This window comes from Neofelis nebulosa, chromosome 3 (genome assembly GCF_028018385.1).
Source record: "Neofelis nebulosa isolate mNeoNeb1 chromosome 3, mNeoNeb1.pri, whole genome shotgun sequence".
Classification (NCBI taxonomy): Eukaryota; Metazoa; Chordata; class Mammalia; order Carnivora; family Felidae; genus Neofelis; species Neofelis nebulosa.
This window is the reverse complement of record NC_080784.1, coordinates 141,623,072-141,646,595: the sequence shown is the minus strand read 5'-3', so window position 1 is coordinate 141,646,595 and position 23,524 is coordinate 141,623,072. Positions and strand designations below refer to the sequence as shown.

Below are 23,524 nucleotides of genomic sequence, written 5' to 3'. Positions count from 1 at the left end.
ACCAAATTTATGCTATTCTGTTATAGCAGCCCGATGAACTAAGACTTGGGTTCTACAGCTAGATGACCTCTGTTTAATGCTGGCTCTGTCACATCCTTGCTGTGTATTCTTAGACAAGATACTTAATTTCCCAGATTTCTTATCTTAAAAATGCAGATAATATCTGTGTCTGCTTCATGGGGTTACTATGAAGATAAAATAATTCACAGCTACACAAGATGCTCTGTATGACTATTACCTGTTTATAGCTTATTTTTGTATTTTAAAATAGGGAAGAGAATTATAAGCAAACTTTAGGTATGAACAAGAGAACTTTGGTTCAAACCTCCCAGGTATTCTGCCTATTGAAGGTCTTTAACAACTTTTCCAAAGGCCACCTATCTTTCAGCTAATGTTTTTCCTTCTTTCATGAGAGAATTTCTTTCATGAGAGAATTTCCCTGGGTGAGTCATTTCCCACTCTCAGGTTTGTTCACATTTTAAACCAGTCTCTGGTTAATGAATCACATCTACATACTGCCTTATCATTTGCATTTTTCCCCTACTAATTCCCCTGTAGAAACAAAACAGAGAAGAAAAAATGATATTTGGGATCAGAACATTGAGTACCAATGGAAATTCAATGTCTTAAATTCCTTTGGATGAAGCTTCAACCCAAATGGTGAAATATCTCCCCCCTCACTTCTCTCAATGTTAGAACTCATGATTCCAACCTGTTCTCTTCTTTAAAAGCCCCTAATTTAAACCTTGAGTTTAACCAACACTTATGTTTGTTTAGTGATACATTTCCTACATTTAGAACACCTTGGAAAATGTAACCCTAGAAGAAGTAAGGTGAAGAGAAAAAAGAGAGAAAGAGAAAGGGAATAGGAGGGACAAGTAAAATGAGCAAGTAAAAATGAGGAAAGGAGGTGGTAAAGATATAGGGAAAAAGAAAGGAAGAACAAGAAATAGAATTAGGGGAAATTAGAAAAAAAAAGAAAGGAAAACAAAAAATAGAGTTTAGACTTGTGATTTTGGTTCTATGTATAACTAGCCCCTTATGCATGCATAAGGCACCATTCCATTCTAACAAGTAAAAAGTTAAACAGACTGAAAAATCAACAACTCTTATTGGATCCAGAAGAAAGGGGAAGACACAGGGAAGACACAGGGCAGTGGTCCCCAAGATTGGAGAGACAAGCAGATGAATACAGGGAGTCATGGCTTATCAGAGGACAGTCTCTTAAGAAGAAACCACCAAGGAAGAAAGAACTGTAACTGAACAAATTGCTAGAGGCTCAGTGAGGACAAGACTGAGAGTGAAAACTCCAGGGGGCCTCAGTGATAAGGGGGACCCCAAAATACTCTGAGATTTACCTGTAGGAACTTGGCCAGGTTCCCATAGTAAATATCAGAGAAAAATCCTCTTGCACTTCCAGCAAAGGGAGAAGAAAAGAAACCATTTGGAAATATGCCAGAGCACTCTTCCTTTTGGGGAAACTAGTTAACCAGAGCCTAACCTATTGGGATATTGTCACAGCCTGACTGGCTCTGGGAACAGTTGGGAAATACCCAACTCTAGCCAGCTCCAGCCTTCCACATGAAAACGGGGTTAATATCCAACCTTAGCCCACTCTAGACATCCCGTCCCAACCAAGGGAGAGAAAAGACTGAGAAACACTTGTGGGGTTCACAGTTCAGAGGCACAGGCACACTAAAAGACTGGGGCTTACTCAGACTGCAAAGCACTTATTATCCAAAGATTACTTATAGCAGTACTCAACATGTCTGGTTATTAAAAAAAAAAAAAAAAAAGACAAGGTATATCAAAAGGCAAAAATTAACCCTGAATTTAAAGAGACAGAGCAACCATCAGAGCCAGACATGGCAAGTATGTTGGAATTACCAGACCAAGAATTTAAAATGACCATGATTAATATTCTGAGATCCGTAATGGATAATGTAGACAGCATGTAAAAACAGATGAGCAATGTAAGCAGAGATGAAATACTAAGAAAAAAACAAAAAAAAAATGCTAGAGATAAAATACATTGTAACATAAATAAAGAACACCTTTGACAAGCTTATTGGTAGACTGGGCACAGCAGAGGAAAGACTCTCTGATCTAGAAGATATCAGTAGAATCTGTGAAAATAAAAAAGCACAGAAAATAAAGACAAAAAGAAAGTGGAACAGAAAATCCAAGACTGTGAGACAGCTACAAAAGGTGTATCATACATGCAACAGGAACACCAGAAGGAGAATACAGAGAGAAAGGACTAGAAGAAATATTGAAACAATAATAGCCATTTCCTCACATTAATATCAGAACCCAAACCAGAGATCCAGGAAGCTCAGAGAACATCAAGCAAGATAAATACCAAAAAGCTGTACCTAGGCATATCATTTTATTTATTTATTTTTTTATTTTTTATTTTTTTAATTTTTTTTTCAACGTTTTTTATTTATTTTTGGGACAGAGAGAGACATAGCATGAACGGGGGAGGGGCAGAGAGAGAGGGAGACACAGAATCAGAAACAGGCTCCAGGCTCTGAGCCATCAGCCCAGAGCCTGACGCGGGGCTCGAACCCACGGACCGCGAGATCGTGACCTGGCTGAAGTCGGACGCTTAACCGACTGCGCCACCCAGGCGCCCCATATCATTTTAAAACTACATAAAATCAAAGACAAAGAAAAACAAAACAAATTTTTAAAAAAGAAAAAGAAAAAAGTGCTGAAAAATCCAGAGGAGAAAAATATTTTACATATAGAGGAACAAAGATAAAATTTACATGGGAAGAAAGAAAGAAAGAAAGAAAGAAAGAAAGAAAGAAAGAAAGAAAGAGTACCTGGGTGGCTCAGTTGGTTGCACCAATTCTTGATTTCAGCTCATGTCATGATCCTGGGTCATGGAATCAAGCCTCATGTCAAGTCCCACACCGGGCTCCACACCAGGCATGGAACCTGTTTAAGATTCTCTCTCTCTCTCTCTCTCTCTCTCTCTCTCTCTCTCTCTCTCTCTCTCCCTCCCTCCCTCTGCTCCTCTCCCCCACTTGTGCACATGCTCTCTCTCTCTCTCTCCCCAAAACATAATTAATTAAAGTAAAAACACATTAAAAAATAAATAAAGCTACAGTGATCAAGACAGTGTAGTATTGGTGAAAGAACAAATAGATCAATGGAACAGAATAGAGAGCCCAGAAATAAACCCTCATAAATAGTCATCTGATCTTTGACAAAGGAGAAAAGGCAATACATGGAGCAAAGATAGTGTCTTCAACAAATTGGTGCTGAGCTTTCCAACCAGGCTGGCAGAATGGCTCCCACAAAGAAGCCTGGTGAGAAGAAGAGCCATTCTGTCACCAGAGAATACACCACCAATGTTCACAAGTGCATCCATGGAGTGTGTTTCAAGAAGCATGCCCCTCAGGCACTTAAAGAGATATGAAAATTTGCCATGAAGGAGATGGGAACTCCAGCTGTACGCAATGACACCACACTCAACAAAGGTGTGTGGGCCAAAGGAATAAGGAATGTTCCCTACCTTTTCCATATGCAGTTGTCCAGAAAATTTAATGAGGATGAAGATTCACCAAATAAGCTCTATACGTTGGTTACCTATGTACCCATCACCACTTTCAAAAATCCACAGACAGTTCATGGGGATGAGAACTAACCACTGATTGTCAAACAAAGGTATAAAACTGCAAAAAAGAAAAAGAAAAAGGTGCTGAAACTACCAGACATCCACATTTAAAAAAAAATGAGTCCCCTTACACCCTTCACAAAAATTAATTCAAAATGGATCACAGACCCAATGTGACATCTAAAACTATAAAAATCCTAGAAGACAACATAGGAGAAAACCTACATGCCCTTGGGTGGGGGCAATGACTTTTTTAGATACAACACCAAAGACATAATCCATGAAAGAAATAATTGATAAGCTGGACTTTATTACAATTAAAAACTTGAACTCTGCAAAAGGCAATGCCAAGGGAATGAGAAGACAAGCCACAGAGTGAGAGGGAACATATTTGGTTAGGGACTATTATCTAAAATATACAAAGAATCCTTAAAATTCAACAATAAAAAAACAACCCAATTAAAAAATGGGCCAAAGATCTTACCGGACACCTCACCAAGAAAGATATACAGATGGCAAATAAACAGATGAAAAGATGCTTCGTATCATTTGTCATCAGGAAAATGCAAATTAAAACAATAATGAGGTACCATTACCTGCCTATTAGAATGGCCAGAATCCAGAACACTGACAATGCCAAATGTTGGCAAGGAGGTGGAATAATAGGAACTCATTGCTGGTGAAAACTCAAGGTGGTACAGCCACTTAGCAAGACAATCTGGTAATTTCTTATGAAACTAAATGCACTTTTATCATAAGATTCATCAATAGTGCTTTCTGGTATTTACCCAAGGGAATTGAAAACTACATCCATACAAAAAAAAATGCATGTGGATGTTTATATAGTAGCTTTATTCATAACTGCCCAAACTTGGAAGCAACCAAGTTGTTTCCTTCAGTAGATGAATGGGTAAATAAACTGTGGTAAACCCAAACAATGGACTATTACTTAGTGCTAAAAATAAATGAGTGATCCTACCATGGAAAGATATAGAGGACCCTTATATGCATATTACTAAGTGAAGAAGCCAATCTAAAAAGCTGATATATATACTATACAATTTGAATAAATAACATTCTGGAAAAGGCAAAACTATGAAACAAAAAGATCAGTGTTACCAGGGTTGAGGAAAAGGGATGAATAGGTAGAATACAGAGAATTTTTAGGGTATCATACTCTGATATCATTATGATGGAAACATGTCATTACACATTTGTCTAAACCCCTTGTATGTACAATACCAAGAGTGAACCTTAATTTAAACTATGGACTTTGGGTGATTATGATGTGTCAATGTAGGTTCATCAGTTGTAACAAATGTACCACTCTGGTGAGAGATATTGATAAAGTGTGAGGGTATGCCTGGGGGGAAAAGGTATGTGGGAAACCTCTGTACCTTCCCTTCAATTTTTCTGTGAACCTAAAACTGCTGTGAAAAAATAGTCTTAATTAAAAATATTAAATAAAGACTAAAGGAAGTTGAATTTAATTAGGATGGTGATTAAGAATACTGGACTGACTCTGTTCATATTATAGCTTACCACTCACTAGCTTTGTAAGTTAGAGAAGTGTTTAACAAAGTCTGTTTCCTCACTTTCAAAATGGGAATAATAGTGGTACCTACTTCAGAGGGTTGTTGTGATTAGTAAGGCAACACATGGAAAGCACTGTAAATAATGCCTGGAACATAATAAATGTTCAATGAGTGTAGCTGTGGTTATTACTATTTAGAATATTAGGGTCATCACAGTAATTGTTAGATTCCTTAAATTATTAGTATTTAGAATTTCTGCCAACTCCTGAATCACTACAAATCCAATAATTAGAAAAAATCTTACTAGAGATGCCCAATACATTTGTCAGTGATATTGAATGTTACTATCTCACTAAGAATGTGCTAATGAAAATTCAGCAAAACAAGTCTTTTAACAACTTTTACAAATGTGCTGCAAACACCCAGGGGAAAAAAAATCTAACCACATTTTGTACTTGATTTAATGTGTCTATTTTAAAATATCTAGGCACCATCTTAGAGGCAGGACCTCCCATTTAAAATACTAGGAGAGGTGCCGGGTTTGACGGGGAGATTCAAAAGCCCATGTGTTAAATGTGTTTCCATACATTTCGCAGAGAGGTGACCCCAAGTCCCAGCATGTGTGTATAACTGTCTCAGATACCTGAAAGTAAACAAAGTGGATACCTAGTCCTGCCTATTGAACCAACATAAAAGTTCCGATCAAAAAGATCTTCTCATCAGATGTTCACATATTCCAAAGTTTACCACATCCCATAACGTGTTGACATGTTTACCATGATTTGCTAAGAGGCAGGGGAGACTTTTTTCCACTTAACAGGAGGCTTCTACAATCAGGCTCCTAAAGGGTTTTAGCAGTTCAAGCAGGTGAGTGACAAACGTGATTACAATCAACAAGAAATGGAGGCTAAAACTGCATCTTCTTATATCCACCCCTCCCCTATGAAATATCTCACATTAAATTGCCAAAATGATGAACTTTAGAAAATACTCACAGCCCAGAGACACTCACATTTTCAAGCTGTTATTAACAACTAGTCAGACACCTAATATTCCCTGGCTTTGTGTGGCTTGAAGACAGAAGAACCTGAGCGCTTTCCTTTTCAACATCATGTGATATTATCATCTTATAGTAGTTGGGGCAGGAAAGGAGAATTTATGACTAGAAAGATAACGTATCTGATATTATAGAAAAGGAAAGGGACCGTGCAGTTAAGAGAACACGGCTTTGCCATTTAAAAAATGATAACAATGGTCTTTCATATAAGAATAGGACTTTCCATGGGTTTTTCACACATACTACCGCTTACAATCTTCCCAGTGATCTTAAGGAAGGTTAATCTAAGATTAATCTCTAAAAAAAAATCTCTAAAGCCAACACTCCTGATGATCCTAAGAACAAAGAATCTGAAATCTCAAGGAACAATATTTATGATCAAGTAATCGTCATCATGCCTGGCAATTGCATCATCTTTGTTAAAGTGTTTTTATATACCTTCTATTTAAGAAGCATGAAGCTCTCAAGCAACATGTCAGGCTTGCTAAAACGTAACCTTTGTTTCTCTATAAATGATTTTCACTTAACTCTCACATGTGCTTTAATGGGAAATTTAATCTTCCCGATTCAAGGGGGCTCAGTCGCTCCCAGATATGCCTCAATCTCTTTGGATTTAAAAATCTATTATTTCATGATTTTCTTGTTTCCCCTCCCCACCACGGATAATCTAAGTTCTATGAGGCTTACATTATGTCTCCAGTATCAGGCCAGGAATATCTATGAAGTGTGTCAGGCTCAGTCTTCACTTGCCCAATGGTGAGTGTTTTGCTCACTCTGTTTTGATGCCTGTCCTGTCTTTGACAAACCTGTCCTGTCATAGCCTCCGGTCATTAGTAGATAAACCATCTGCCCCTTTTGGGATTACGAACCTACATTCCGCTCTCGCCTCTCTTACTAGCGTGTCACGGGGCTCTGAGAGGCTGTCTTTGAACCTGTTGATCAGATATCTTTTCCAGCATTGCCAATCTACCACTCAGGCATGATGCTGGATTTGGGGCTTCTCTAAACTTTGCAGACTGGAGGCTGAGCCCCATGGAACTCCATCATGATCCAATCTGCTCTGAGGTCCCCACATACCTAATCAGACTTTTGCCTTCCCTTTGAGGTTTAGACTCCCCAAAATGTAAGTAAGTAGGGCCCTTTCTGGCACCACTAAAGCTTACCACTGGGGCCATCTTAGATTTCCATCTTCCACCAGCTGATTACACTTTCATCTCTTTTAAATGACAAAAAAACAAAAAAACAAAAAAAAAACAAAAAACCTGATCCTACATCATCCTGTGATTTTGCAAACTCTATGCAACAGTGTTTGGCACACAGTAATCATCAATTGCAAGTAGCTATTAAGCCTGGGAAGTTATACAAAAAATGTTTACACACCTTAGAGTTTTGGCTGAATGAGTAATTTTAGTTGAAATTACTTGATTACAAGTATTACAAGTATGGTAGGCTGAATAATGGCCCACCAAAATGTCCAGGGTATAATCTCCAGAATTTATGACTATTAATGTATTTGTGAAAAGCAATTTTACATATGTGATTTACTTAAGGATCTTGAGATAAGAGATTATCCTGGATTATTCAAGTAAATATAAAAAAGGCAAGGAAATGGATTCTCCCCTCAGAGCCTCCACAAGGAATCAGCCCTACTGACACCTTGACTTTAGCGCCAGAAGACTAATTTAGTGCTTCTGATCTCTGGGACTGTAATATAACAAATATGTATTGTTTTAGACCACTAAATTTATGATAATTTGTTGTAGCAGCAATAAGAAAGTTAATAAAGAAGCTATGAAACAAAGATGATGGCATTACCACTTTGAAAAATAATTTGGTAATTTATTACAAGGTAAACATACATTTACTATATAATCCAACAAGTCTACTCCTGGGTACTTGCCCAAGAAATATAAAAACATACAGTCTTATACACAAGTATTCACAGCATCTTTAAAAATAGCCAAAAACTAATAACAGCCCATCGACAAGTAAATGTATAAACAAAATTATGATATATTCATATAAAAGACTACAACATAACAATAAAAAGAAATGAACCATTGATATTCACAACAACACGGATGAATCTCTAAAGCATTATGCTGAATGAAGCCTAGAACAAAAGGGTACATACTATATAATTCCACTTTCACAAATTCTATAAAAAGTAATGTTAGGGGCACCGAACCAACCTCAGTCCGTTAAGCATCCGACTCTTGATTTCGACTCAGGTTTTAATCTCACAGTTTGTGGGATCTAGCCCAAGTTGGACTCTGGGCTGACAGTGCGGAGCCTCAAAATAAATAAATAAACTTTGAAAAAAAAAAGTAAAGTTGGGGTGCCTGGGTGGCTCAGTAGGTTAAGCATCTGACTTTGGCTCAGGTCATGATCTCACGGTTCATGGGTTCAAGGCCCACATCCGGCTCTTTGCTGTCAGTGCAGAGCCCGCTTTGGAAACTGCCCCCACTACCTCTCTGCCCCTTCCCCACTGGTTCTATCTCAAAATAAGTAAATAAACTTTTAAAAAAAGTAAAATCAATCTATAATGATAGAAGTCAAATCAGTGGTTGGCTAGGGATGCGACGCTTTGGCTATAAAGGAGCATAAAGTAGGGTGAAGGAAATGTTTAACATTTGGATTGTGGTGGTGGATTTATGGGTGTGTAAATGTAACAAAACGTTTTAAATTGTCCCAGAAAACCAATGTGTATATTCAAGACTTTAAAAAATGTGAGCTTAGAGTCTTAAATCCATGTGGATTTTTAATTTTCCATACAATTTCCAAAAAATAGCCCCAGGAAATTGCAGGAATAAATATATCTCTGATAAATTGTAAGTCATCTAAGTCTTTAGATGCCATTCAAAATACAAAAAAACAGGAAAGGGTTACTGCTTTAAAGAATATCCCTTTTTCGAAGAGACATTGTTACTTTGAGGAAGCCTTATATTTTAGGTTGAACCATTGGAATTATTCTATATGTAGGTTAGAAAACTTGAAAATCAGCAATTTCATATGATTCCACCTAATGAAAAGCCAATTTTTCAACCAGCTTCACTTCATAGCCAAGTATTTAAAAATAACTGGGTAACATATTCACTCTTTTCTTCCAAAGTAAAAAATTACATCCTTGAGTGAATATCCTTTCAATGCACATGTTAAAAATTACAATAGAATGATTGTTATTGTTTTATTCTCTGTCGATTGAATTTCAAATACAGTATATATTTTTAAAAGTACTTTTTCATACAAAATGCTGTCGGTTTAAAACACCCTGCATATATTTACATTCCAAATCAGAGTCACTTTCATCATATGTTACCACAGTACAGTGTTTCTTCTGTAATGCATTAAAAAAAATGAGCAAAAGCAGGGTATTCTTAAGCAAACAGACTTTGACAAGCTGCTCTGCAAAGCTTAAGTGCATGTGTTTGATTACTTCAGGTATCTATAATTATCTAAAAGGCAAGCTAGAGAGAAGCAATTTCAATCCAATTCAGGTCACACCTTCAAGTCTTCACTTTAGTTACTGGTTAAAATAAGGGTCTTGCTATGTTTGGAAACTACTGTTCTATAAGTGAGGTGGGGTGATGGGGATAAGACGTGAACCTATTATAAAAATAGAATTACAACATCAGATCATATACCCGTCCACCTAGGGTGAAGAGAGTTCTGGGGGAAACCTTTAACCCTTATGTCTTTTCTTCTTGATTTCTCTATCAATTGGGTTAAAAATAATGAAACTTATATGGACTATTTTGCTCTTTTTTGGAAGAACATATACTGGAAGCATAGTCCTAGGAATTTTTTTCCTTTGCATAGAAGGGGTTTAAATAAGCTTGGAATCAGGGCAGGGAGGGGGGGAAGAAGTTCTGTAAAAGAACAAAACAGAATGATTTATCTTATTAAGATGGGGGATCTGGGGCCTGGAGGAGAGTCCTATTCAATCTGCTTTTCATTACAGAGTAAAACCTAAATTGCTTAAAATCAAACAGAGATGTTACTGCCACTGGAACATGCACTATCCCCCTGGATATTTAGGAAGTATTCAGAACATATCCTCTTCCATTCCTAAACTCAGGAAAAAAATATGAAAATGTCATTAATACTTTGATCTTATTTTTTTTTTCTGAGAAGGTTTTCTATCTTTGGGAACCCTAAATAGTATTTCATAGAATTTTCAACATTTTTCCAACAAGGCAATTAATTCCTTTCTCTCACAGATCAAAGCACTCCTAATCTTCTTGTTCCCACTATTTAATTGTTCTTCTTTTTCCAGTAAGCCCAAACTTCCAAATCCACTAAAAATCCAAATTAACAAAAGATAAGATACAGTTCTTCAGTGTGTTTTTATATTTTTGCTGGTATAGCCAAATCCACATATAATCCAATGAATGAAAATAACTATGTTTGGGGACGAGGAGACATATTTCAAATACTTCTTTTTTGAAATGAAAATAAAACGCTCTTGAATTGTTTGTTTCTCCTTAAACAGTCATACTTTTAACCTTCTGTTTGCCAGATGGTACAACTGACTATCCACTTAATGTGAACGTGGTACCTGGCTGGATAGGTTAGTTTGAGTCATATCAGGAAGAAAAATAGGAATGTCATTACTCTGTTTTCAAAAAAAGTATGTTCTTTATTTTCTCCTCATTTGTCTGACTCTGAGACAGTGAATACTGATTATAAAAGACACATTGGTGCACCCAACTTCAGTCCATTTCATCCATCTGGGTAGAGAAAGCATGACAGGCGTGCGTGGGTGTGGATGTGTGTTGTGAGAATGTATAAGCAGGAATACAGGCTTGAGAGAGCGAGAAAGTGAGAGCGAGAAAATGGACTGTGAAAATTTAAGTCTACCCCAAATCCTGATTAACAAGTCTGCTATTTAATCTTCATTTACCTTAACTCATTTTGTAGTCAGGGCACACGGGCGTCATTTTTCTCAAGGAAGCTTTCTCTGATTAGAAATACAGAACCAACAGAACTGTGGACTATTATTTTAAATGCTTCCCTGGTTCCTATCTTTGGATGCCTGTCAGTAAATACAGATACAAATGGAAAGGTCCTAAGTGTAATAACTAGAACAGAGTGTAGAAGTCAAATGGTCACACTGGTCATAGGGACAAATAAGCCCAGAGCTACAAACTTCCTAAACAGTGCTTCGCCTGCAGACTCTAATACTTGCCTTGAACAAAACCTACTTGGCTTAACTTTGCCTTTCAAATTCCTTTCCCTCCTAAACCACCACTGTTAGCCCTCTTTTGGCTTTGCCCCCTTGACTTATCTTTCCTCTTCCACTTATTTGCTCTAACTGGTCACCTTCTAATATTCTTTTCTTCTTGAATTCCTATTATCATTTATGTCAGCTACTATAACTCCTCTTATTTCTTGTTTTTATAAACTGTGGGGTTTCTTTTTCTCTACAAATGTACATTTCTTAAAAAGCTTATTATTAATGGATAATTTAATTATTTTCATAAAGTATATTATATTGAAAGGCCCTCTGTGGGATAGGCTTTTTCTCACTTAGGGAAAGCGCATGGAGATAATAAATTTATGAAGATATACAAAGAGAAAAATGGCCAGCAACCCTGGACAGTAATCATAGTAACTGTTACTGTATTTAAGTATTTGTAGGTAAATTTTACAAAATCCTTCACATTCATATTATCTCGTTTAATTCTCATAGCTAATCATTATTATAGCTCCATTTTATGAAGAAACAACCAGGACTTAGAAAAGTTAAGCCCCTTGCTCAAGGTCACACAGGTAGCAAGTGTAAGAACAGGGCCTGAGCCCAGGCCATCTCTCTGCAAATCCCAGATTCTTGTCAACATAAAACGCTGGGCAGAGCAGAACAAGTCTTAAAAGTAAAGGTATACCATATACATAAGCTAAATTAAGGGGATTCCTATGAAATAGATACTTCTATTTAATGCCTTTACTTTGGAAAGCTTGCATAAATTATGTTTCATTATTCTCAGCTTCCCCTTAGTTTAGATGTCAGCTAATTCAAAGGTCAGATTTGGCCTGGTGCCTGTTTTGGAGGTAAAGTTTTATTGGAACAAGTAGCCTCACCTATCTTTTTATGTATTGTCTAGAGATGTCTTAGTGCTACCACAGGGGGGTTGAGTACTTGCATTAAAAAAAATAAAGAGCAAAATCAGGGTATTCTTAAGCAAACAGACTTTAACAAACTGCTCTGCAAAGCTTAAGTGCATGTGATCCAGAAAGCCTAAAATGTTTTTTATCTGGACCTTTTCAAAAAATGTTTGTTGACCCGCTTTACATCATTTTTACATCATTCTTTACTATTGTTCATCCTTAAAAATCTAGTAGACAAATGAGAATAGACTGTAGCTAGCAAAGTATAATTTTCTTAGAAGTAGACTCCATCTATGGATGGCTATCAAATTAACCATTCTATATTGTCTTTGAATATTACAAAGTGCCAGTCACACTGTGTAGACTGATTCTACACCAGGGTACTCTTAATTAGGTATTGCAAATCAACAGTACTGAAACAGTCATGTTTGTGGTCCAGTAATTTTAAACACGTAAACTCAAATCATAAATAAATTTCTGAGTTTTCAGGTTGTTTCAGCAGAGATTTTGCTAATATTGGCTAATCTCCCCCCAGATGAGAATTCATTGATTTGGTTAAGAAAGAAAAATGTTGAGAAATGTTTCTGTTTTACAAAGATTAAATCTGTTAGATGTTCACTGCCTTGTCTCAATAGTAACTAAACAATATGATGTGACAGATGTGTGAGAAACTCATGTACTAATTATATGTCTCCATTTTTAACTTCTCAACTCATGAAACTATTGGCTCTTAGCAGCTGCCTTTTTCTTTCCTGCCTCTGATGGATACCAAAGGATAGGTAGTAAGAATGCATATATACATACTAATATGCAGCTTAAAAGCTAGAAATGAATCCACAATCATCATTTCCCCCTTAAATAACAACTTAAATGCATACTACAAGAGTTTATCAAAACCTTTTTGGGGGCGCCTGGGTGGCTCCGTCGGTTAGGCGTCCGACTTCGGCTCAGGTCATGATCTCACGGTCTGTGAGTTCGAGCCCCACATCGGGCTCTGTGCTGAGGGCTCAGAGCCTGGAGCCTGCTTCAGATTCTGTGTCTCCCTCTCTCTCTGCCCCTCCCCCATTCATGCTCTGTCTCGCTCTGTCTCAAAAATAAATAAACATTAAAAAAAAAAAAAAAACCTTTTTGGAAATTCTTCTTTCATCAAAAACTCTCTCTCCAGAAAATGAGTTTCAGAAATCCACTTTCTGTTGAATCTATCAATTAAAAATTCCTTTAGTTTTTGTATTTGCTTTGTTTCCTTTAAGAGAGTTAACCAGTTTTCATACACAAAATAGAATTGTTAAATATTTTGAAGGTTTTGGCTCTATTTTCTCTCAAACTTTGCCATTCTATATTAGGGTTTATATCTTTTTAGTCTACATTCACATGGCAACCTTGCCATTCTTCCTGGTTGTTTTAGATGTCTTACCCTTTAGTGCTTTCTTTTTTATTATATTCTTGAATATAGTGGTCAGAACTATGAATAATAGGTACATCTACACCATGATTTTCTGTAAGAAGAGGATACTACGTTTTTTTTTTTTTTCTCTTCCCTTCCTGGTGATTGTCAGAATTTTACCAGTCTTTCACAAACTCCCCACTGTTCTCAGAGAAGAGTCTACAATGAACCCTGAGTTGTAATGGATAACTCCAAGCCCATCACCTTGAAAGTATACTTTGGACTATTTTCCTCCTAAATGCACTTGCTCATTATTTTATCTTTGTCCTTTCTGAGCTCCATATATCAATATTCTGTCCGCTAACATAGCTTCATGAGGTCTTCCAGCAGTTTATCCCCATCAGTTTGTCATTTCATTAACCAGAAGAGCTTAGAAATTTCATTGTGTATACTTCCTTTTCCACATCATTTATAAAGATGTTAATAAGACCAGCCTCTGAACTAATCCCTAATACTAAATGGTTAAATAGATCACTAAAATAAAACAATTTGTGGAAAAGAATTAAACTCTACATTTGTTATAACAATACAAAAGATTTGCTTGAAGACATTAATTAAATCAACTGGTGTAGAAGTAAAACAATAAATAAGGAGACCCTTAATTATTTACAGTGAGACCCAAAGGTAGTAGGTAGCAGGTACTTTGTTCTTTAACCAAACACAAAGAAGGGCAAATCTCCACAGTGTGAACTGGAGATTCTTCCTGGAGATTAACTTGCTCATAAACCACCACCAGTACACCAGATGTAAACGCTATTATCCCTTAACACTAAGGGCCAATTGTGAACACCAAATCTTTATTTAATAGTCATAAGCATGATGGAGAATGAACTAAAACATTTCAACAAGATTGTATTTAATGCAGGAAAACAACAAAAGAAAAACATACAAAGAAAAGAACTTGAATATAGAGAATCTGGACCATAAATAATGATTTTCTTTTTCTGGAGCTTAAGTTGTTCATCTTATCCAGATTGCCTGGTTTCCAAGAGGTTCTCTTCACCACCTACCACTCAATAACCCAAACTTTCTAATTCAGTTCCCTCCCTGGAGATAGTCCTCTTTCCATGTCAATAGCACCATTTAAGAGGAAATGTACTTTGTGACCTACGAAGCCATGACTTTTTACTCTTGTGAAGTAAGTCACAGTAGGATAGTCATCATCTTGAAATCAAAAGACAAGCCCAACTTTTGTACCAGAGGTGCACACTTACAAGGCTAAAGGAGGAGCAGTTTTCTTATAAGAATCAATTGAATTGATGTTACTTTTAGTCAATATCAACACACAATTTTTAGTCAAGTAATATATGTTCTTAACTCAAAGTCAGTGAAATATATAGGAAGTCTTGACTAGGTCATTAGAGAGAAATATAAACAGACATAAAGACGCAGATGTATCTGACTGGAATTTTGAAGGACTTAAAGCATGTTAACTTTAATTTATGAAAAAGCAAACAATTGTTTAGTCATATCAGCTCAACAGTCAAGGTACTGATTGATGGGATGAATGGAGTGAATGGTTCCAGATATTTGCTGAATAACACTGGAAGCAGTTGCTTATAGAGCCCTGTGCCACATCTCCTCAGTCCATCTGGGGTTTTAGCTGTAGCTGTGGTAGATAGATCTGGAGTAAGCTGCAAGTGTCCCCACCCTCCTCAAGTCCCTGCTTTATCACTCCACCTTTCTTCATTCTGGTTGCCTGGAGGCAGCCCAGAAGTTGGGGAGAGTTAATTCTCCCAAGGGTGACCCTCATCAATTGAGCAGGAAATTTCACTAGACAAATGGCCTGGCCTGGAGGGACAATTCTAAGTGCATTCTGTATGGTTCCTCAGAGGACCTCTGGTAGAACTGAGTTCCAGGTACACACGGCAGAAACCAACTCAATAAAACAAACTTCATAGACTTTTCTTTCCTGCCTCACTCTCCTAACCTCTAACCACAACTCCCTCTCCAACCCCAGCCAAATAAACTAGCAGCAGCCGAAGCACTTCTGTCAGCCTCAGCTTTCAGGGAACCCAAATTAGCACAGTATCTGTATATCAGACTTACCAAGATACTTGTCATTGAACAGTCCATTTTAATACGCGAAAAAAGGGCAATTTGTCATATTAACAGTCAGTAAAGTTAACCACAGGGAACATGAATGTCATTAACAAATAAAATAAAAATAACTTTTGTCCATTGAGAATCATATTGTGACTGGGTGCCTGGGTGGCTCAGTCGGTTAAGCATCTGACTCTTGATTCCTGCTCAGGTCATGATCTCACAATTTGTGAGTTCAATCCCCATATTGGGCTCTGCATTGACAGTGTGGATTCTCTCTCTCCTCTTTCTGCCCCTCTTTCTCTCACATCTCACTCTCTCTCTCTCTCTCTCTCTCTCTCAAGATAAACAAATAAACTTGAAAAATAAAGAAAAAAAAGAATGATTTTGTGAGGGGGCACCTTGGTGGTTCAGCCAGTTAAGCATTCAACTCTTGATTTCAGTTCAGGTCATGATCCCACAGATTTGGGATATACAGCCGTGCATCTGGCTCTGTGCTGACAGCACAATGCCTGCTTGGGATTCTCTCTCTCTCTCTCTCTCTCTCTCTCACACACACACACACACACACACACACAATAAAAAATAAATTTTAAAAATAATGATTTTGTCAGGAAGTAAAATCATAGAAGAATGACAAAAAGTATGTCATAATCCTACCAAAGTTGTGGAAATGTATGTCTGATTTGGAAAAAAAAATGCAAATCTAACTGTAGATATGAGATTTATGGAAAAGGAACTACATTCATTAGGAAGTTACATAACACTACAATCACTAATATTTGTAAGTATATACAAAAAGGGAAAGTCTGTGAGGAAATTTCAAACCACTTGGTCAGACAATGTTGGGTTAGGAATAATGGAGAACACCCTTCTTTTCATAACCATAATTTGTTCCGATTAAGGGAAAAACAAAGAGGAATCAAACAGACAGGAATCAAAATATCTCCATTATTATTTACACTGGCTCACAGGCCGGGAGCTTTCTTCATACTCATTCAATCACAGGGAACAACTTATCACCACAAGCACCTTGAGGGGAAGGCTCTACCACCATAAAACTTAAGGCAGGAGGAGTCAAACCGCAAGTGCATTTTCTCTGTACAGCTAGATCCCAAGAAAAATGGGAGTCAAGAGGAATAAACCATGCTTGCCTAGTTTCTCCTTCCAAACTCAACTTCCAAATAAATTCCTTCTTCTTCTCTAATGGAGGAGTAAGGGCATGGGCAGAGGTCATGAATATCTCATGAATTAAATACAGGTGTATCCCTTTCACTGTGCTTTGCTTTATTGCACCTCACAGAAACTAAACACCTGTGGCAACCCTGCACTGAGTAAGTCTACTGGTGCCATTTTCCCAACAGCATTTGCTCACTTTATGTCTCTGTGTCGCAGTTCGGTAATTTTCATAATATTTCAAACTTTGTTTTTCAAATTATTATTATATTTATTATTGTGATCTGTGATCAGTGATTATGACTCACTGAAAGCTCAGATAATGTTTGCCACTTTTTTAGCAATAAAGTTGGTGTGGTTTTTTTGAGCCAAAAAGCTTTACTGGCAGGTCAAGGGAACATCCAGATATAGGGTTCCTCCTCTCCCATGTCCCTACCCAGGGGAGCCCCACTGCAGAAGAACAGGAAGCCCACCAGGATGCCAGACTTCGAGAGCCTTGGGGGTGGGCAGGTTGTCAGAGTGGGCATCCTGGCCTTCCAGGTGGCGATCTACTGCTCCAGCCCCGACTTGATGTCCATGAGCTGCTGGTACTCCTGGTTCTGCCACTCAGTGTCTGCCTGCACATCACTCAGCTAGGCTTCAATACTGCTGATCAGAGCCTGGGTCTGGGCCAGCCATGCTCCAAAGCAGGCCTCTGTTTCTGCCAGTGTGTCTTCCAGGGCAGCTTTCATGCTTAGCTGAGCCTGCAGCTCAATCTCCAGAGCCTAGAAGGTGAGCCACAGCTCAGTGACCTCTGCCTTGCCTAGCTGTAACTGCCCTGTATGGCCAGCCACCTCCCAATTCAGCTCCTGGGTCTGGCTGGTGAACTAGGCTTCAGAACCCTTTTGGCTATTCTCAGCCATGAGCTCATATTGGCTTCTCATGTCACTCAGGGTCTTGGCAAGGTCCATGACCAGAGCGGAATCCACCTCCACACTAATCTGGTCAGTTACCTGGCCCCTAAGGGCACTGATTTCCTCGTCGTGGTTCTCTTTCAAGTAGGCCAGCTTCTCCTTCAGGCCTTCAGTCTGCATCTCCAGGAGCTGGCCAGAGTCAGCTCAGCATGCACGCTGCTCAGGCCGTTCATGTCGGCCTCAGCTCTCATGGACTGGTCTGCTCTGTCTCTAAGTTGGTTGGGAAGTCATCCATAGCCAGAAAGGCACTGTCAGTCTGCACGACAATCTTAAGAGTTCTCAATGGTAGCACCAAGAATCTTGTCCCGCAGGTCCTTGATGGCCTTGAGGTAGTAGCTGCAGTGGCAGGCGGCCTAAGCACCTGCTTCTGGTACCAGTGGTGGATCTTCACCTCGAGATTGCCATTGGTCTTCTCCAGGGCGCACACCATGTCCAGGCAGGAGGCCAGGTGGCTGTTGAGCTTGTGTCTGGTGATCTCATTGCCCACCAGCAGCCCGCAGGACCCGGCCAGCCTCCAGCAAAGCTGTCGCCATAGCCCCAGAGGATAAGCACATGAAGCTGGCGAAGAACACAGACACACGCCAAGGCCGTCTGAGCCCCTGGGGCAGCTGGGCATGGAGAAGGCACCTCCTGCCCCAAGCGTAGGGAGCCACTGTGCAGGCCCCCAAGGTCAAGGTGGTGGACAAGTGGCAATAACTGAAGGAAGTCATGGAGAAGGAGGAGGAGGAGGGTGACACTGGTCGGAGGAGAAGTGGTTGGTGGGAGGAGTCAGCAATAAAGTATTTTTTAATTAAGATAGGTATGTTGGGGTTTTTTAGACATATGCTATTGTATACTTAGTAGGCGATAGTGTAGTGTAAACATAACTTTTATATGCACTGGAAAACCAAAAGAATCGTTTGACTCACTTTATTGTGATATTTCCTTTTAATTATAGTGGTCTAGAACCAAACCCACAATAGCTCTGAGGTATGCCTATACCTTCCATGTAGAAAGAGACTTCAGGAGTGGGGTCAAAGCAAAGCTACACACCCCCAATAGACTGGGAAGAAGTTTCTCTGGATCTGTCACTCTCTGAAATATCACACAATCTCCTACAAACCTCACCACTGTCTACAATTATGAAAAAAAGAAAGTACTTGTTAGGGTGAATTTGAGGATAACATGAGAGATTACAAAGTAAATATGGCCTTCTATTAGCTACCTAAAAAATGACTCAAGAATGAGTTAATCTGATTTCTTTCATTTGAATTAGAGTTCCTTGCATACATTTGGATTGGGGTTCCTAGACAGTCAGAAATGCAAACTCACCCAAAAGGCACTCAGAAGGCAACACTCACCCAAATGGACACAGTCCAGACACAGTCTAGACACTCAGAAGGCAACACTCACCCAAATGACACAGTCATTGGATGAAAGCATTTGCTTTCTGTTCTCTGGAAAGAAAAATTTATGTGTTTTCTGTGTGATTCTGCTAGAGGGCTGGGCTTCCCCCATAACAATAACCAGTTCAGTAACATAGCCAATATTCAAGATGCTCACCTTTGATTTTTGACCAGTAGTTAATGTCATCTACTTTCAATAATTACCATTAAAAGGTAATTAAGAAATTCTCTTAGATATGAATATGGGTTACTTTGAAATGAAAGTATAACACTGGAAGTCATTAGAATTCACTCCCATTTATAATAGGTGAAGAAAGTTTAAAGAGGCATTGACATTTCATAGGCATTTAAAATTTTAGAAATCCTCAGTTAATAACTAATATTGATAGATTTTTTAATGTTCAAGGAGCTTTAATATATCAAAAAAATATTCCTAACATCCAAATTATTTATCCAATGGAAATATTAAATATGTAATAACCCTTCAAAAATTAAAGATTAACATTCTTATAAACATCTACACTATATTCGCTGAACCTTGACTATAAACTTATTTATTCAAACTATTCCAAAACTCAATTTAAGTCTATTCCCATTAGAATCTCATATACCATTATATTAGAATCTACTATATAAGAATCCCTTAATGCCTTAAACTTTTTAAGAAATAGAAAAAATGCATACACTGAAACCAGTTAAACTTTTTCTGGTGTTTAAAATTCTTACATTTTTTTCTTTGTTAGCTTTATTCCCATCTTAATGCATGTTCTTATTCTTAGACATGGTTAACAGTGAGTTTAGTTAGCATACATATCTTCCTAGTAGAAACCTCAACAGACGCAACTGAAAAAGAGTTTTGTCTCTAGCCCAGGTCACAAATTCTGAATCATCTGCCAATCAATCCTGATTGGACATGGGACAAGGATGCACCTAAACTTCATTTCTTTGACATTATCATTGTTGGTGTATTAATTATTCATTAGCAAGCAACACATCACTCTGAAATTTAGTGGCTTACAGCACCATTTTTATCTCACAGTTACTGTGGGTCAGGATTCTGGGCTTGGCTTAGCTGGGTCCTGTGGTTCAGGGTCTCTCACATAGCTGTAATCAAGGTATCATCCAGGAATGCAGTCATCACAAGGCTCAACTGAATGACCTCTCAAAGTTATTCATTTGGCTGTTGGTAGAATTCAGTTCTTCCTGGACTGTAGAATAGAGGATCTCTGTATTTACTGACTGTTGGGAATGCTATAGAGAAGCTCACAATTTGGCAGTTGGCTTCATCAGAGAAAAAAAAAAAAGCCAAAAAGCCAGAGAGAGACAGTGAATGATGAAAGCAAGTCTTTTCAAAACCTAATCTAAAAAAGAAAAAAGAATAAAAAACATAGTCTAGGAAATGATACCTCATCACTTTTGTTTTAATCTATTCATTAGATGTGAGTGACTTGGCAGGGTCAGATTACACAAAGACGTGAATACTAGAAGATGAGGATCATCTTCAAAGACACTTACAATTGGAAATTTACTGATATCTGTATCTCACTATAATCACTAGAGCCATCTAGAAGTCTCATCGCCTAGCTGAAGAAGGTAAATCTTCTTTTGTGAAATGTGAAGGTAAATCTCCTTTGTAGGACACTTGGTTAATCTGTCATCTCAGGATACACAGGTAATTTTTTCTACCTTCTACCTGGTTATTGTGTATGACCATGGATCATACACCAGTATTATGGGTAACCATAATCAGTACTCATCATTTGTTTTACTCACTGTTCTCTATATTGAAAACTCATATGCTTAGTAGAAAGAATAAAGCTTTCCTCTACATACTAAAATAAATTTAAAAAAAATAATCCTATTCTACTACATTGTCTTCCTTTTTGGTTTTCAAACTTTTCATTGTTATAGCTTTTTATGGAATATCATTATGAACTCATAGGCTTTCACACATTCAATTTATGTCAATTAACAATAATTTTTATTGTGGTCTTTTTTTACATTTTTTAATGTTTATTTATTTTTGAGAGAGAGAGAGAGACAGAGTGTAAGCAGGGAAGGGACAGAGAGAGAGGGACACAGAACCCGAAGGAGGCTCTGGGCTCTGAGCTGTCAGCACAGAGCCAGATACAGGACTCGAACTCACAAACTGCAAGATTATGACCTGAGGCTGAAGTCGGATGCTTAACTGACTGAGCCACCCAGGTGCCCCTATTGTGTTTTGATGCTCAAATTTTCATAATTTGAATGTCATTACATTGCTTCTTTATCATTTTAGTCTTTATCCTTGAAATTTTTTTAAGTTCATTTATTTACTTTGAGAGAGAGAGAGGGAGGGAGAGAGTGAGAGTGCATATGCACACAGAAGCAGAGGACAGGAAAGAGAGAGAGGGAGAGAGAGAATCTCAAGCAGGCTCACTGTCAGCACAGAGCCCAATGTGGGACTTGATCTCACGAACCCATGAATCATGACCTAAGTGGAAATCAAGAGTTGGATGCTTTATGGACTGAGCCATCCAGGTGCCCCTATCCCCTGACATTCATAAAAACTTCTTTGCTCTCTCACCAAAAAAACTGTATGGTATGTTTCAGACCTGCTGTTCCTAATCCTAATTTTCTCCTATTCTATGACATGGAAATAGATGCCCTCTAAGGAGATGTGATTCCTTTAGTGGAAAATAGTGTCAGAAACAAAATTGTCAGGGGCATCTGGGTGGTGCAGTCGCTTAAGCATCTGACTCTTGATATCGGCTCAGGTCATGATCTCACAGTTTGTGGGTTCGAGCCCCTAATCAGGCTTTGCACTGATGGCGCAGGGCCTGCTTGGGATTCTCTCTCTCCTTGTCTCTGCCCCTCCCCCATGCACACGTACATACAAAGTCTCTCTCTCAAGTAAATAAACTTAAAAAAAAAAACAAAGAAAACCAAAACACACACACACACACACACACACACACACACACACACAATTCTTAGCATTAGGAATATGCACATTTGTGCTATTGTAGGACAGAGTGCTGATACTGTTAAATTTTAGCGAAACATATGGAAAAATAAATCCTTTTTAGAATCAAGTTTCAAAATTTTAATTTAATACTATCTTACTTTTTAAAAATGAAGTTCTGTAAACCACTAAGAATTTTTGCTATTATGAAAGGCAATCAGGTAAGTAAACCTCACCATTTAGTTTTCTAAAGAGGAAATGAAAAACTTCCTGATGTAGCCTAAGCAGCTCAGGTCTACAAAATTGTAAGAATCCAAACTCATATCTGGTCAATAAAAATTATTAAGCAATCTTTTTGTGCATCCTCTCTGTTTCTCATAATTTTTTGCATCTCATATTCTCCGTGATTCAGCAGCTTTTCAGTGATCTATTGTGCAAAGTCTTTGTATTCTAAACCCTGCCTATTTAAAACTGCTTTTAAGTGTAGAAAGAAGTCTATAAAGGACTTCCACTGGGAAGTACTATCTCTGTTGGGAAGAAAGATGTTGTTTACCAAAAAAGGCCAAAGAGCCTGACTAATGTGTACCTGTAGAAACCAACAAAATGGATGTGAAAATGGGGGCACTTGGGGGCCATTTTGGATGCCCCAAAATGGATGTGAAGGCTAAGGTGTGAGAGGAGCAGATAAAAAGCAGTTTTAAGTTTGTTGATCTGCAGACATTCTCCTGTGACTCAGGACACTAGGCACAAAAATGCTTTAAGCCAATCCTAATACTGCTGGGACAGCTTCTTGAAATGTGGAGATGATAGTAACCTATACTAAGTCAGATAGAATTACCTTGGTAAAGTATTAATTATGGAGTCAAAAGGCTCAGAGAAATGGACATTAAAATGGATTTACTATATATGACCACAGAACCCATTAGCTGTGTTCCTCATAAGGGCCTAACGGACACTTCTTTCATTAAAGCAATAAGGAAGGCACTGGCATCACTGAGTAGAGATGGCTGCTCTTTTTTAAGTCAGAAATGAAAACGGTGCATGCTCTAATAGAACTGGGTCCCCTAGTTTCAGAGGTGAAGAGAGGATTCTAAAATAGGAGAGGCCAGGCGGTAGCACTTAATTTCCTGAAGCAAGATAGACATAAGCAGTGAAGCTGGGATGACAATGAGGGGCCCTTGCCCACAAAGAACATATGGCAACAGGGAATAGACCTTGGAGTTCCAAGAGGCAAACTTGACAGATAATATG

At 38.1% G+C, this 23,524-nt stretch overlaps 2 pseudogenes; one reads left to right on the top strand and one right to left on the bottom strand.

Annotated features, from left to right (window-relative positions):
- The first annotated feature begins 3,298 nt into the window (after positions 1-3,298).
- On the top strand, positions 3,299-3,696 carry LOC131506175 (large ribosomal subunit protein eL31-like; annotated as a pseudogene).
- A 13,727-nt stretch (positions 3,697-17,423) lies between these two features.
- Positions 17,424-18,654, bottom strand: LOC131508049 (keratin, type I cytoskeletal 19-like; annotated as a pseudogene).
- Between the last annotated feature and the right edge of the window lie 4,870 nt (positions 18,655-23,524).